Raw genomic sequence first — 15,394 nt, 5'->3', positions numbered from 1 at the left:
CATTGCACAGCACCTGACAGCAGATCAACTGCTTTTGCTTCCAAGACAGACACAGGGCATTTCAACCTTGTAAAGCAGACTTTAGGCCCAGGGATTGCTAAGGTATTGAAGGAGACTTTGGTACATTCTGGGGCTGGTGGCAGGCCCATTTTTGTTTGCGATGGCCCTCCTGGCACAAGCTGCATTTTCCTGTGTTCGGATGAGAAATTTAATTTTACTTTCCAGAAGCGTTAATTATTAAGGAAAATGTTATATACAAACCTCTTTTTAAGTATAGACTGAACAAATGACCAGGTATAACTGGTTCAGCCCACCCCCCCAAATGTCATTGTTTCTTTAAACATTTTCATTTGAGTTGAAAGCCATTGAGATCACAAATAAAAATAGTTAAATTCATTTTTTAAAGTTAGTTTAATTAAATGAGTTTGTTAACAGGGAGAGCCAAATAATGAAATAAATGAAACATATTGATTTTAAGAATTACTGTCAAAGTGTTTTATATTTTAATTGACATCATTGTTTCCAGACTAGGAATTAATAAAATTTTAAAATTAGCTTAATTATCATTATTTTTGTTTACTAATTTGTGAATAAAGCATCTCTTTTGTTTGTCTTACCGATGGACTGACCCTTTTGCAAAACGGTACCTCAGATTTCTAGAGAACTTAGTAGTGCTTAAATCAAGTTCATATTTAGCCTCTTATTTAAGCTCCATGACAGCCCTGTGATGGAGACAGAACTGGGTTCATATCTAGATTTTACAGATGAATCAGAGGTTGAACAACTTGCCTAAGGTCACCTAGCCGTGAAGTGGGAGGGCCGCTTAACCCTAGTTTAGGCATATTTCATGGGAGCATGCTATCTTTCCAGATATTTGCAAAATTGGACACTTGGATGGAATACCTTCACCAAAACTTTGCTTGCTATTTGGCTATTGCAAAAGTTAATTGTCAGATTAGCCAGGACTAGCTAAGTATCTTGAAGAATGAAGTATGCATTCTGGTAATGGATGCAATTCATCAACTAAGTATTTTTAGCCACCTTGTATTTTTATACTTGTTACATCTTTGTAATATATTGATCAAATTCATGAGTCATAGACTATTTGGAATGAGCAGCTCACTTTTATTGAATGCTGTGTTTGTTATATTTCATTGATCATTTGCCTGATTGATTAACTAATACTCTACTCAGTTTTAAGAAGGCTTTGCCAGAGCTACTGAACAATTCTTTAACTTGCTTTTTTAATGAAATAACCCTAGGCAAGGTACTATTTAGAGTAGTTGATTCTTGTTGCTAATTTGTGGGTTAAAAAGGTAAAATGTGTTCAAACACATGAATGTAGTCAATCTACAAATGGCCAGAGGGCCTCTGTTCCAATTTGAACCACCTTTCAGACAACCAGGTCCACCTCTGAGCTCTGCAGAAAGCCCTTACTTGTTCCCAAATGGAAATGAGATCTCCCTGTCATAACCTTCCGGCCTAAGACCTTAACGCATCCAGGTAATCATCTGGGAATGGAGAGGAGAGATTAGATTCAAACATTTCAGAAGTAGAAATTGGCTCATGGGGTTAGAGATGACATGGAAATTTCTAGTTTAATGATGTCAGTAATTGAGATAGAGAACAGAGGAAGAGCAATGGCCAGACTGAGTTTGAGATATTGTATCTCCCACCTAAGAAGCTTGTAACCTGGTTTGGGGATGCGGGGTTGACGGGGGGAGAAACAGATAAGTAAATAAATGAGAAAACTGCAGTATAATAAAGGCAGAGGTGGAGATGTGCAGAGCATGCTGGGAGAACCATTCTGGAAATGGGGGAATGAGAGAACGCCTCCTGGTGGACAAACACCTGGGCTAAGCTGTAAAAGGATTAATTAGGGAGAGTGTAGCACGGAGCATTCAATGCAGAGGGGACAATATATGCAAAGGCCCCAAAAGTAAAAGGAGAGCCAAGTAGACCAGGCAAGGTCAGTGGGCAGTGAAAGACAAGACAAGCAGAAGCAGCTCAGTCGTAAAAGAACCTGCACTCGTGGGCATTTCCTGTAAGCCGGGCACAGCAGAGATTTCAGAATGTGTTCGAGGTAGAATTGTCAGCCTGTGGTGACCAGTTGGATATGGGGAGAAGAGACAAGCACAAGTCCTAAGAGACTCCCAGATTTCTGCCTTAAGCAAGATGGGGAGTTCAAAGGTGAGCCCATTTATGAGGGGAAAGAATGATCTCAAGGTCCCTTTAGTCATGCAGGTAACTGAGCAGCATTGTAACATTGTCTAATATTTGGGTGTATGGGCTGTGAAACCAGACAGCCCTGGTTTGAATCCTAGCTCAGCCATGTAGGAGATTTATGAAATTGGGTAAATTACTTAATCCCTCTGTGCCTCAGTTTCCTCATTCATAAAATAGGGGATAATAGTAACACCTTATAGAGTAGTAGTGATGTTTTAACTGTAACTATAGAGACATATGCAGTTTAGAACAGTTTCTAGCTCATAGCAGGAAATTGATGATAACTTATTCACTCTCCTTTTAACTTATTCATTGTGATTATTCCTAATTATTATTATTATCATGTAGTTCTAAGGCTCAAGAGAGGAACTTGGATTGGCACCTTCAAAGTAGAGAATTGGGATAAGATGACCATTACCTGTCTGTTGGGAGGTATTTGGTTATAAAAAATAGAAAATCCAATCAGAGCTTTTATTGTAGGTTCTTTTATTGTTTAGCAAGGAGTTTGGAGATAAGTGGCTCAAGCATTCTTTCAGCAGCTCTGTGATATCAGGTCCCTGCATTAGTGGCTCTGTGACTCACTTGGCCTTTCTTTCCTGTTCTGTAAGATGGCTGCACTAGCTCCTCCTGCTCATAAAATGGCTGCACTAGCTCAAAGCATCTCCCCCTCGCCAACAGTGTTCCAAATAGGAGAGAATGAGGCTAGTAGGGGGGAAACGCTCTCCTGATAGGCTTCTATCCTTTTATTACAAAGGAGAAGCCCTGAAGCCACCTGGCCCACTTCTCTGTGTGTCTCATTAGCCAGAACCAGGTCACATGGTCGCCTGAAGCTCGAGGAAGAGGAACAGGATAGCCATGATTGTTTTAGACCATGATTCGGTCTCTGCAGGTGGGACACTTGAAGCTTTAAACAAGTTGGGATCTTTTTAGCAAGGAAGGAGGAAAGAATGGCTGTTGGGCCAGCAGTTTAAAAGGTCTGCCACACTAGGGAGGGAGGACAGTTAGAGAAGAAGAGAACAAGAGGAGAACCCAGGACTCCATGACATTCACAGATCAGACAGGGAGGAGGGGCCAGGGAAGAGATTTCAAATACCAGGGAAATAGGAGGAGGGGAAGAGTTCCAGGGGTGTGTGTCTGCAGGGTACATATGGCAGAGCTTTGAGCAGGATGAGGCTGTAAAAAGCTGTCAGATTTGGCAGTAAGGAGGACACAGTGACCATTGCCAGAGTAGATTCAGTGGTGCCAAGGGTTGAGAAGAAAATGGCAATCTTTATTATATGCAGTTGGTAGCAGTGCAGATTAATCCAAAATTTCTATAGGTTTGGCACTGTATATCAAAATTTAAAATGCTCATAGCCTTTAACGCTGAAATTTCACTTCTAGGAATGAATCCAATCAGTAGATTTAGACAAGTGGAGGCTGATATGGGTACAAGGATGTTGACTACAGCCTTGCTTATTACAGCAAAATAATGAGGAGGGGTAATTGATCTAAAAGCCTGTCAGAATTAATGAAAACAAATGATGGTACATCTTGGCAATGACATACTAGGTACAGTAGGTAAGAGCTGAAGTTCTAGAGTCCTGTAGTGAGGGTTTGAATTCTGGCTCTGCCATTTACCAGCTGTGTGACCTCAGCTCTCTGGGAAACTTTCTCAGACTCAGTTTCTTTAGCTGTAAAATGGGATAATGATAGCACTAACTCACAGAACTATGGTAAGGACCAAGAAAGTTATAAGTGAAATACATTGACTATAAATTATTATGCAGTACTTTAAGAAGATTTGGCAGATCTATTAATATATGTTTAGAAATAGAGAGCTGTTATGAGATATTAAGAGAAAAAAATGAAGCTACAGAATAACAAGATAATATGATCCAGCAGTTAAATGGGAGTTTTACCTGAGAGATAGATTCATGGGCACAATTCATTTTCTACTTTACCCATATCTATATTTCTTACCTTTAAAACAAAGGCATTTAATGTCTGATTCACCTGGTCAACTATTATGTAAATAACAGGAGGGCAGGTACCACTTTTATTTCGTTCACCACTGTATATCTGGCATATGGCAAGCAGGCAATAAATATTTGTTGAATGAATGAATGAAAAATAGGAAGTTGTGTTTAAAAGGCAGTGTCATAGACCATGAGTTCAAAAGTACAGCAGTTGTGAACTGACAAGGCCCAAGGTAGAGCTCAGGGGCTAGGTGGCAAACCTGAGCAGAGGTCAGGGTGGAGGGTTGTATACTGGTCATCAGCGTGGATGCTGCAGCTTCCAGAAATGTGGACAGCATGAGAGAAAAATGAGAAACAGGCCCAAATGCACTGGGATCCAATCCCTGCCTCTGTTCAGCACATCCCAAACAGGCTGAATCTGAGAGCAGAACCATTATTTTGTAACTGCTGGGGATTTGGGTGCCATTAAGTCATTTTGACATCAGAAAGCCAAGGCCCAGAAAGGTTGAGTTCCTCAAGCGCCCACAGGACCTGAGATACACCACTAGGACCTGTGTCCCCAGTTCCTGCTCTAGTGCTGGCTCCTTCCTCCAAGACTGAACAGCATGGATAATTCTGACATAAATGAAGTTGTTTTGAGAGGACATTCATTAGATCCCTAAGAAACCCGTTTCTCCTAAGCACAATTCAATGGCTTGCATCACTAAAAGTTCACTGATCACCCATCACTCTTACTCTATTTGTAAAGAACAAAGACTAGGAGGATAATTAACTCACCCACATTTCCCATTGTCCTTAAGTCTTTTGTGCAAGCATTGATTGTTGTTTTTATTGTTGAAAGCAGGACTGTTCTCTTGGCAACACATATGCAGAAAGAGAGCCCAGTGGGGGACTTGGCGGGTGACGCTGTTGAAGTTTGACCTTGCGGCTTAGAAGAATAAAAGAAAAAGGCAAAAAAGCACTAATTGCACAGAGGGTCATTTTGAATTGGTTACCAATCTACACTGTAGAATGCTTTGGGAGGAAAGACGTGGTTATTTTCAAGTGCATTTAGCAATTCTGAATATCAGCCAACTGAGCTCCCAAGTACAGGCCTTTAGGGAATTCAATTTAATGAATATTTAAGAACAACTTGTTTAAGGTAATACCATTAGCACAGGTAAATGGAGGATTTAAATGTGCTTTTGGAAAACAGCCTTTTCTCACTTTTATATCTTAATCATTACTTACTCATACATTGTTTTTTACTCTGAGGTTGTTTTGCTGGAAAGAAAGGATGTGCTTAGTAAAGAAAGATGGTGTGGCAGAGCCTGAGATTGGGATCGGATACAGCGGGGTGGGATATTGGCTCTGTCCATTAGGAAAGTTGTGTGGTCCTCCAGAAATTGTTTAAGTCTTCTGAACCTCAGTGTCCTAATGTAGATCCGAATACCTATTTCAGAGGGTTGTTCTGCTGATTCAACAAAACCATGTTTAAAAGGCCTGGCACATAGCTCAGTAAACTATCTTCTTTTCCCTAAAGTTAAACTATGGTTCCCTGACCATCTACAAAATCAAGTTATGAATTACTGGCAAAAAAAGATTTTTTTTGAGTCGGGGTTTTGCTTTGTTGTCTGGGCTTGAGAACAGTGGAGTCAACATGGCTCACAACAACCTCAAACTTCTGTACTCAGGTGATCCTCCCACCTCAGCCTCCTGAGTAGCTGGGACTACATACATGCACCATTACGCCTGGTTGATTTTCTATTTTTTGTAGAGACAAAAAAAAAATAGGATGGAGTCTTGCTATGTTGCCCTGGCTGGTCTTGAACTGACTTCAAGCAATCCTCCCCTATCAGCCTCCCAAAGTGCTAGGATTACAGGTGTGAGCCACTACGCCTGGCCAAATTACTGAAATCTTTTGATAGGGAAGAGAAGGCAGTGTATTTGGTTCCTTACCCACAATTTGCACATAGATTTGACTTTATCAAGAATGCCTTGAGTTGCGTCATCTACCTGCACACCGAGGAAGCAAAGGTGAGCGGCAGAGCTCAAGGCAGGTTCAGCTGGAAAACTGGCTGCCACAGAAGCCTCAAGCATATCGAAATTTGTTCCCCACTTGTTTCCTTCCTAACTCTTTAAGATTTGTGGGTCGGCTCATGCAGGATGAGGACAACCAAAGGGAACCATCACAGGCTCTGGGATGGAGGGAGCGCTACCTGTTTGAGGAGCTGGAGCTGGGTGGATGAGACGAACAGTGGCAGGAGAGCGTGTCTGAGAAGTTGGCAGGAACCAGAGCAGGCAGGGTTGCAAACTGACATTATGAAGTTTGGCTCTTAAGTGCAATGGAAAGCCATTGAAAGTCTTTAAACAGGGAAGTGACGTGATTTGATTTATTATTTTAAATGTGCACTCTGGCTTCTGTGGGAAGATTGGATTGTAGGGGTTAAGCATGGAAGCAGAGAGATAAGTGAGAAGCTTGCTGCAGTGGTTTATTGAGTTTGGGTGCTCTAGGGTGCTGGGGAGAAATACTGTGAAGGTAAAACTGACAGGAGTCAGAGATGAGGCTTAAATGAGATAAATGAAGTGCCAAGCACATGGTAGACGTTTAGCAAACACAAGTTCCCTCACTCCGTTGTGCTACAACTATACCAACAAAGTGATCCTTTTCTCTGGAATTGGATTTGGCGGGGATGATAAGTTAATAACCACATGTCTCAGCTGTGGATTTGCTCTTTGGAGAAGGGCTGACCGGAAGATGGGGGCCAGCTCTTGCAGGTCACAGCCCGCCAACTGGGAACACCTGCCCGAGGAGGGGGACAATAGAGAGAGGCAGGAAGCAGGAAAGAAGGGAAGAGCAGCCTGGAAAAAAGACCGGAGGAGCCTCCGACAAACACCAGGATGTTGCTGTGCGAGGAGGGTGCTGGCGTAACAGCTGGATTTGTGTCCTGAAAAGTGACAGTGTAGGTGTATCAGGGCAGCCCGCTATGATTAGAACTGAAAAGAATCTTCCTGGAGGCCATCTCATCTAACTCCTTCATTTTAGGACATTGAAATCTAGAGAGATCTTAGGCAGATCATGGCAGAGACAGGGCTGGTGGCAAGATATGGCATGAAGAGATTGACTTTTAAAGTAAGAGAGACTACGAGCGGTCATTTATTCCACAAACATGTAGCGAGCTCCTGTTCTGTGTTAGACCCAAGTCTAGGCACTGGAAACACAGCGTGAAATAAGACAGACAAGATTCCTGCCCTCATGGAGATTATATTCTACTTCTTACAGCCACAGGCCAGCTCTTTCCTCTCCATCAATCTGTTTCTCTTGTCTAAAACGGGAGTAGTAATTCTTCTTTAATTTAATTTAATTTAATTTTTATTTATTTATTTTTTTGAGACAGAGTCTCACTTTGTTGCCCAGGCTAGAGTGAGTGCCGTGGCATCAGCCTAGCTCACAGCAACCTCAAACTCCTGGGCTCAAGCGATCCTCCTGCCTCAGCCTCCCGAGTAGCTGGGACTACAGGCATGTACCACCATGCCCGGCTAATTTTTTCTATATATATATTAGTTGGCCAATTAACTTCTTTCTATTTATAGTAGAGACAGGGTCTCACTCTTGCTCAGGTTGGTTTCAAACTCCTGAACTCAAACGATCCGCCTGCCTCGGCCTCCCAGAGAGCTAGGATTACAGGCGTGAGCCACCATGCCCCGCCTACTTCTTTAATTTTAATTAAGTCGTTTATTCATTTCACAAATATTGATTGAGTATATATGACGTGCCAGGCACAGTGGCAGGTGCCGGTGACCCAAAAGTAAGCAAGGTAGACCCAGCCCCTGCTTTAGGATATGATGGACTAGACTCAAGATGGTTGTCATCCTAAATGTCCCTCAAAATCACTTGGGTCCTTAAATCACTGCCACCCTGGCCTCGTGCCTACAGCTTCTGATGGCATCACTATTTTCAGAAACCTTCCAGGTGGTTCTTCTGTTGGGGCAGCGGGGATGGGGGCCAAAGATAAAGGCAATGAGAGTGGTGGCTGGGCAGGCTGAGAGTGCAGCACCATGGGCCCATGTGCTGGGCTTAGGGAGGGCTTCCCAGAGGAAGTGACACATCAGGTGAGACCACAGGTAGGACTAGTACATCAACAAGAAGCAGGAACAGTGTCTGGGAAGGCCAGAGCCCCCAGAGGCTGCTCTGAGGGTAGAAGGGGTAACAGGTGTGTACCACAGTCCATGGCCAGTGGAGAGCACTCAAGCCATTGTTCCTTTGCCTGTTTCTCTCCCTGTGTTCTTCCTGGGCCCCACTCCCTTCCCGTTAATAGTCTTTCTCCTACAATACACCCTGTTGACAGGACCACAGCTGACTCCCCAGTTTGCAATAATTATCGGAAAGAGTTTCTTCCTGTCATCCGTTCCTCAGCAAGGCAGGAGCCAGACTCTGGCTGCCTCATGTGCCCCGCTCATGTGCCCCACTAGTGCAGAGGGCAATGCACCCTTTTCTGCATGATTTGATCAGGGTATCTCCCCCAACCCTCCACCTTCAGGTGCACAAAGACAAAATGCATGCTCTTTAGACGTTTGATCTGTTTTGCAAGTGCTCAGCACCCACTGGCTGATAATCACCTTGGGTGTGTTTGACAAATAGCCATTGAGAGTTACCAGAAATCCATGTCTTTCAGACAGATTCTCAGTGTTAAAATATGATGAGATTAAAGTTCGGCGTCTCCCAAGGGTGTGGAGAAGTTCACAGATGTGTACCATATTTGGTAAGATATACATCCGTGCATGATGTCTGTCTGCCATTTTCACTCTAACATGAGAGGGAAATCTCACATGCTTTTATATCCTGGAGAAGGAAGACACTCGGTGACCCATTTAAGCCTCTTCGGAAATAACCCTCAGCAGAGCCTTAGCTCATTCTGAAGGCCGGGGGGCGAGGAAGGGGGAGCACAGTTTTGGCCCTGTGATGATGCCTGCTGACTTTAGCAGAGAGTGCAGCAAGCGACAGGGTTGAGGAGAGGGTGGCAGGGAGGTTGGGAAGAAAGATCTGTCAGTCTGCTGGAAATGTCGCTGTCTTATCCGAGGTTGGGGGAAAGTTGAAGAGTCCCCCTCTTCTATTTATAATCTTCTCAATACATTATATTAAAGAAAGAATTATTTTTTCCTACCTGTGAGGTAACCCTCACAGGGTTAGGGTTACAAGGAAATCATCTCCTCTCCCCATTCTTCCTGTTTTGGGCTATTTTGACATATACGTGACACCAGAAACAAAGGTTGTCATCTCATCCAGGCAGCCATCTGTCCGCACTTGCCAGTGAACTGAATTTGCCAGGAACTCCCACTCTGCAGGGCTCTGGGAGAGGCAAGACGATAAGCTTGTGCCTCTGATAAACCCATAGCCGGGTGATGTGGGCTGGGTGGGGAGGCTGAGTCCATGGAAAACCACATCCCTAGAGGAGACTGGTCTGGATTCCTCTTTGCTTGGAGGGGCTGATTTTGTAAGAAATGCAGGAGTCTGGGGGGTTGGGACAGCCACAACTCAGATGTCCAAAGAGTCAGAGCTGCAGACAAAATCTGACCGGGATCAGTTTTCTTCTGCAGCTGACCTCACTAGATGACTCTTCCCCGAATTCTAAGCCCTCTCTGGGCACACAGGGTCTTTCTAGAGGCTGGTGGTATAGTGGAAAGGCCACTGGTTTGGAGCCAAACTGCCTGGTGTGAGTTCACCAGGAGCTTCGATAATCTGATCAAGTTCCAACATTTCTCTGAGCCTCAGTTTCCCCTGCGAGGTGGAAAACGTAGTCCTCTCTCAGGACTGTTACGGACTTTAAATGACCTGACAGAGGTAATGTAAATAGCACAGTGACTGGGACGCAGAGGGGCTTCAGCAAACTGAGTTTCGCTCTTAACTCTTCCCTCTACTAAATGAAATCAAACCATTGCCAGCCCCATTAGTGTACAAGAGACATTCATTTATCCATTCGTAAAGGTGTTAGCACAATATAAAAAAGCTTCCTGAACTACTCAGGCAGAGCCGGATAGAGAGATGTACATTTTGCTGAGCTGATCATAAATCTGAATAAAATAATTATGTAAAGTATTCAAGAGCAATTCAGTGAGAAGATGCCTCATCTGCCTTGATGGGCTTTTCAATTACTCATTTTTAGTACTGCATTATACTGTTCTCTGGCAATAATTATTAAACATTTCAACTGTACTGTGATATAAAACTTAAAAGGCTAATTTATTTCCCATGCATTAGACTTCCTAGAACAAAATTCCCCAGTTATATGGTTCTATTTGTTTAACCTATTTATCAGAGTCATTTTCTAGCATTGAGTCGAAACTGACACCAAGTCCCCAAGTGAAACACGAGGGGACAATGTGTTAGGTCCAGTGGTATTAGCCTTGGGGTTGCAGGGGGACATGAGTCCAGGCCCCTAACTCACTTGTCCCAGTTTCTGAATCTGCAAAATGGGGATAATTTTTATTTCACAGGATTATTGGGATGATTATGTGAAAGAATGGGTATGAAGTGTTAGCAAGAACATAGAGTATGTACTTATTAAATACTAGATATTCTGTGATTCCCTGGGTTTTACAGTCAGCACATGAAAATCTTTCCACTTACTCAGCATCTATGCGCCAATCATCTACTTCTAGACACTAAAGGTGCTATCAGGGTCCATTCTCTGACTGTCACTTCAGGAACTCAAAGGAAGTCACAGTTATCAGGCACTTATCTGCTCCTGGCTCCCTGCTAGGCACTGTACACAGAACACCTTTCATCAGCATGACACAGCCCTTTCCCAGATAAGGACACTCAAGGTCCTTCAGTGACTAAGACAGAAATCAGACCCGGGACTTCCTGGCTCCAAAGTCCACCCATTCTCTTTCCACTACCCCATGCTCCCTCTCAGGATTCCAGGAGGCATATTCACCTGGTTTGAAGGAGAATTCTTCCTCGCTTCCTGGTTTTTCTAGAGGAGAGATCTTCTTTCTTATTGATGATTACCCAGCCCTGGTAAATTAGCAGTTCCCCAAAGTCTATCTCCACTTTTCCTAGCATCTTCCAATCCTCACAGGGAAGATGAAGCTGTCTCTTGTAACCAAGGGCTGCACTGTGGGTAGAGTGATCTTGCAGTGAGCCCCTACACACACACACACACACACACACACACACTCATGCGCGCCCAGCCCACTGGAGCCTGCCCATTGTACTTGAGACTCCTGAGCCAAGCTGGATTTAGGTGCAGGCCAGCTGGGCTGCTGCCCTAGATACCGGTCTATAAGGAGCACTAAAACACTGCCGGAAATGTAATGCTATGGCGAAAATTGTCTTTACCAGAATTGTTGAGAGTGAACGTGACATGAGAGTGATAATAATAATATTCGTTATTATCAATAATACACAGTGATTGTAAAATATGCAATGATAGCTCTGTGCCAGGAGCTTCTGTAACAGCTTTATATATGAACTCTTTTGAATCCTTCCAGGCCATTGGGGTAGGTGCTATTATTATCCGTTTTGTAGACAAGGAGAATTGGTCCAGAAAAGTTAAGGTACTTGCGAGAGTCACACAGATAGGCTGTTGGGCTCTTCTAGGCCCTCCACCATTGCTACCTGGTAGGGGACAACCCCCAGGAGCACTTAAGTGACGAGAGATGGTGTCTCAGCGGCCTTCAGGCCTCTTGGCTGCCAGGTAGGTGTGCAATTTAGGGCCGGCAGTCGAACTGCTCCGGGCAGTAAAGATTGAGCGAGTGTTGAGCCGGCAGTCTGCCCGGCCTCCTCCTCCCACGCAGCACTCAGCCTTTCCTCCAAATGAATGTTGGGCAAATATTTAGAGAATATCATTTTGAAAGGGGGGCCAGGTTATTAGCCTGCCCAGGGCGCCCACACGTCCCAGCCCAGCCCTGCTCCCAAGCCTGGCCTGCTGTGTTTGCTCCTGGTATGGGAAACAACCCACCAAGCATAGAGGATTAATCTGTTGTTGGGTGGGGCAGGATGGGGACTTGCAATCTGGTGGCCCTTGGGACTAAAACTCTGTGTATTGGAGGCCACGTGCCCAGGGCGAGGTGCTAGAGGGGCAGTGCTCCTGGCCATGTCACCTCCTCCCCAGGTTCCCACTTGCTTCTCGTGCCTGGGAGATGGAGGGTGTACCCCTGGGGAAGAGGAAATAAAGCAGAAAAGGTGAAAAAGATGAACAGAGTGGCAGTAAGAATCTATTTGAAGGGATGCTAGTGCCAAAAGGGATGCTAGTAACTTTGTTGAAGGGATATAGGAGCTGGGAAATGAGGGTCTTTGTAGGGAAAGAGGACAGGATTTGGGCTCCGATCTTTCTAGCTTAGAAGAGAAACCACTGACAAAAGGCACACTGTATACTGCATCCGATGCAGCCATTCAAATGATGTTCCTGATGAGTTTAGAAAAACCTGGAAAACTATCAAGGCTTCTCCAACAAATGGAATAAAATAAGATACATTATTATACACACAAAATGAATACAGCTATTTGCAAATTTCAAAGTATAAATGGAGAAGTGACTAGAAGGAAACCAAAATTATTCAAATAGTAGAGGATATTTTTTCCCTTTACTTTTCTGTCCTGGTTAACTTTTCTATAATACACTTACTTTTTAAAGCAATAAAGGCAAAATTTTTATTTAAATTTTAAAAAAATCTATGTGGAAGACTCTTTCATAAAAGACAAAAGCAGCTATCTTTCCTTCCGTGACTTTCAGACTGAAAGATACACATGGGAAACTAGAAAGAGATGATTTAATGACTGGGATTATTTTCTTTGGATTCTCTCTCAGATTTTACTGAAGTAGTTAGAAATCTCTTCCTGGGCAGATCCAGCAATAATAACCTGCATTAACTTCACTCCCAGAAAAATTAAGATGTTAAATTTAGCAATAAGGGATAATCATAATAGCCCTAAATTATAAACAACAAAATGTTCAACACTCTGAGGTTTGTTAGGTAAAATGTAGACTATCCATAAAATGGGCTATTATGCAGCCACAAAGAAATTTATTGAGATTGCATATTGAATAGAAAAGAAAGATGTTCATGATGCATCATGGAGTGAAAGGCAGGTTAGAAGATAGGAAATACAATATAATCCTATTTTTTAGAATTATATTTGTGTATGTGTATATGTAATCTGAAAAGATATACACCAAAATAGTAGAGATAACTATCTTGAGGTGGCAGAGGTACCAGTAATGTCTGTCTTATATTTTTTGCTCCTCTGTGTTCTCTGATTTTCCTACAATGAACAAATATCTCTTGTGTAGTAATAATAAAAAGCTTATTTCTGCTTCCCCTCTTCAGGGTGTCTTCCTCCTGTGTCCATAGACTAAGATGTTAAGAGAATACTTCTCACCGGGGTGTGGCTCATGATCAATGAGGAGAGCATTCAGTTATAGTTGTAGCCAGTTATAGGCGCTGGATGTTTTATCCCTGCTATCTCATCTGTTCCTTCTGTCAACCAAGCAAGATGGGTACTATCATCCTCAGATTGGTCAAATGGCATGGCCCGGCCAAAGTCATCTAACTAGAAAGTGGCAGAGCCATGATTTAGTTCAAATCCATATGACTCCACCATTTATGTGCTTCTCACAGTTTGCAGAGAAGAAATACTTACAAGATGATCTCACAGCACATATCCTCCCTCATTCCTCACCCCAGTCCCTAAATATCAGTGCCCCTACACTCCCTAACCCAACAGTTCACACCTACACGTAGCAATGCCCTCTCCTTCAAACGCAGCCCACCCAGGACCCAGCATTGGGGACAGCCTGTGTAGGTAGCTGCTGTCCCCCCCGGGGGTTACCACATCCCTATCTTGATGGGCACCCTTGGTCGTGGTGCCCCAGCATCAGTCGATGGGCTCCTGAGTTGTTCTCTTAATCACATCTCACACCCTTCTTATCCCAAGGCCCAAATTCCCAAGTCTAATCTCTCCCGCTAACTCTGCTCCAAGCCCCTGTTTATGGGACCCGCTTCCTGCTGTCCATGCTGTTCCAAGTTCCTGTTCTAATGATCTCATGTGAGAACTGGAGCCCTAACCTGACCACTAGCCCCTGATCACCATGCTGGGCCTCTGCTTCCTGAAGACAAATGTCCCAGATGCCACCTACATGGACTTCTGAATCGTGTCCTCTTAGATGTCCCACTGCCATGGTTCGCCCACTTGTTAGAACACTTCCAACTTCATCAGGGACCTTCATGTTTGTGTCTATTGGACCAGAAAGGGTGAGGCAACATACCAGGTGAGAGAATCAAGATTGGCATCAAGGAGGGGAGCCAAGGGTAGATTTAGGAAAGAAGTTGTGTGTATTCAAGTCTGAAAAGAAAAGTGAGGCCAATAATAGGATGAGGGAAGAGAAGACACTCTTGCGTAAAGGCAGTCATGAGGTCGATTTCAAAATGAATATGGCATGTGATTCAGGACTAACACTGGTGATTAATGAAAAGTTTTGGATGCCTTAAAAATCCTGCTGACAGGGTAGCTTAGAATGTCCCTAATATCTGAAAAGACCTATTCATGACCAGATACCCAACCAGTTGCTTTAATTATAGACTGACAAATATTCTGGAAATCAAACCTTATCCACCTGTCTAAACCTCAGTGGATATTTGGGTTGTCCTTACCTGGCTGTCTCACCTGGATGGGAACCAGTCACAGATTAAGATCTCTCTTGCAGGGAGTCAAGCAACTGCCTTACCCGCAAATCTCTCCCAAAATGACTTTAAACTTAAACCTAACCTGAGAAGGTTTATTTTAACCTATATGAGAGATGGAAATGTAATCCTTAGAATGTTATAATGAGGTTCTTTAAAAAACATTAAAAACCTATTCATCTAAATTCATCATCACTGTAGAAAATTTAGAAAATACAATAAGCATACAAAGGAAATAAAAATCACCCATAGTACTATTATGCGACACAGCTGCCCCATTGTCACATGTTTGAATCTTTTGGTCTCAGGTATTCAGAGGAGAAACCACAGACTGAAATGAGTGACTGCCCTTTAGTGGGTGGGTAACACGGTGGGATTCTAAGGTCTGCTCCAGGCCATGACAAACGTGGAGACGTGTGGGACGTGGGGAAAGGGACGGGAGCAGGTTCTGATGGGCTCACAGCTTTTCAAAAGAAGCTGATATTTTCTGAGAAGCAAATAATGTTGGGAGCAATCTCTGAATACGAGGAAACAGCCCCTTCTGT

General features: G+C 43.5%; 1 protein-coding gene across 1 annotated transcript in view; it reads left to right on the top strand.

Moving 5' to 3' along the window:
• SPON1 (spondin 1) overlaps positions 1–15,394 on the top strand; it is a 254,246-nt gene that overhangs the window by 48,160 nt on the left and 190,692 nt on the right. The window lies entirely within an intron of this gene.

Source organism: Microcebus murinus, chromosome 4 (assembly GCF_040939455.1).
Source record: "Microcebus murinus isolate Inina chromosome 4, M.murinus_Inina_mat1.0, whole genome shotgun sequence".
Lineage (NCBI taxonomy): Eukaryota > Metazoa > Chordata > Mammalia > Primates > Cheirogaleidae > Microcebus > Microcebus murinus.
This window is presented reverse-complemented; position numbering and strand designations above follow the sequence as displayed.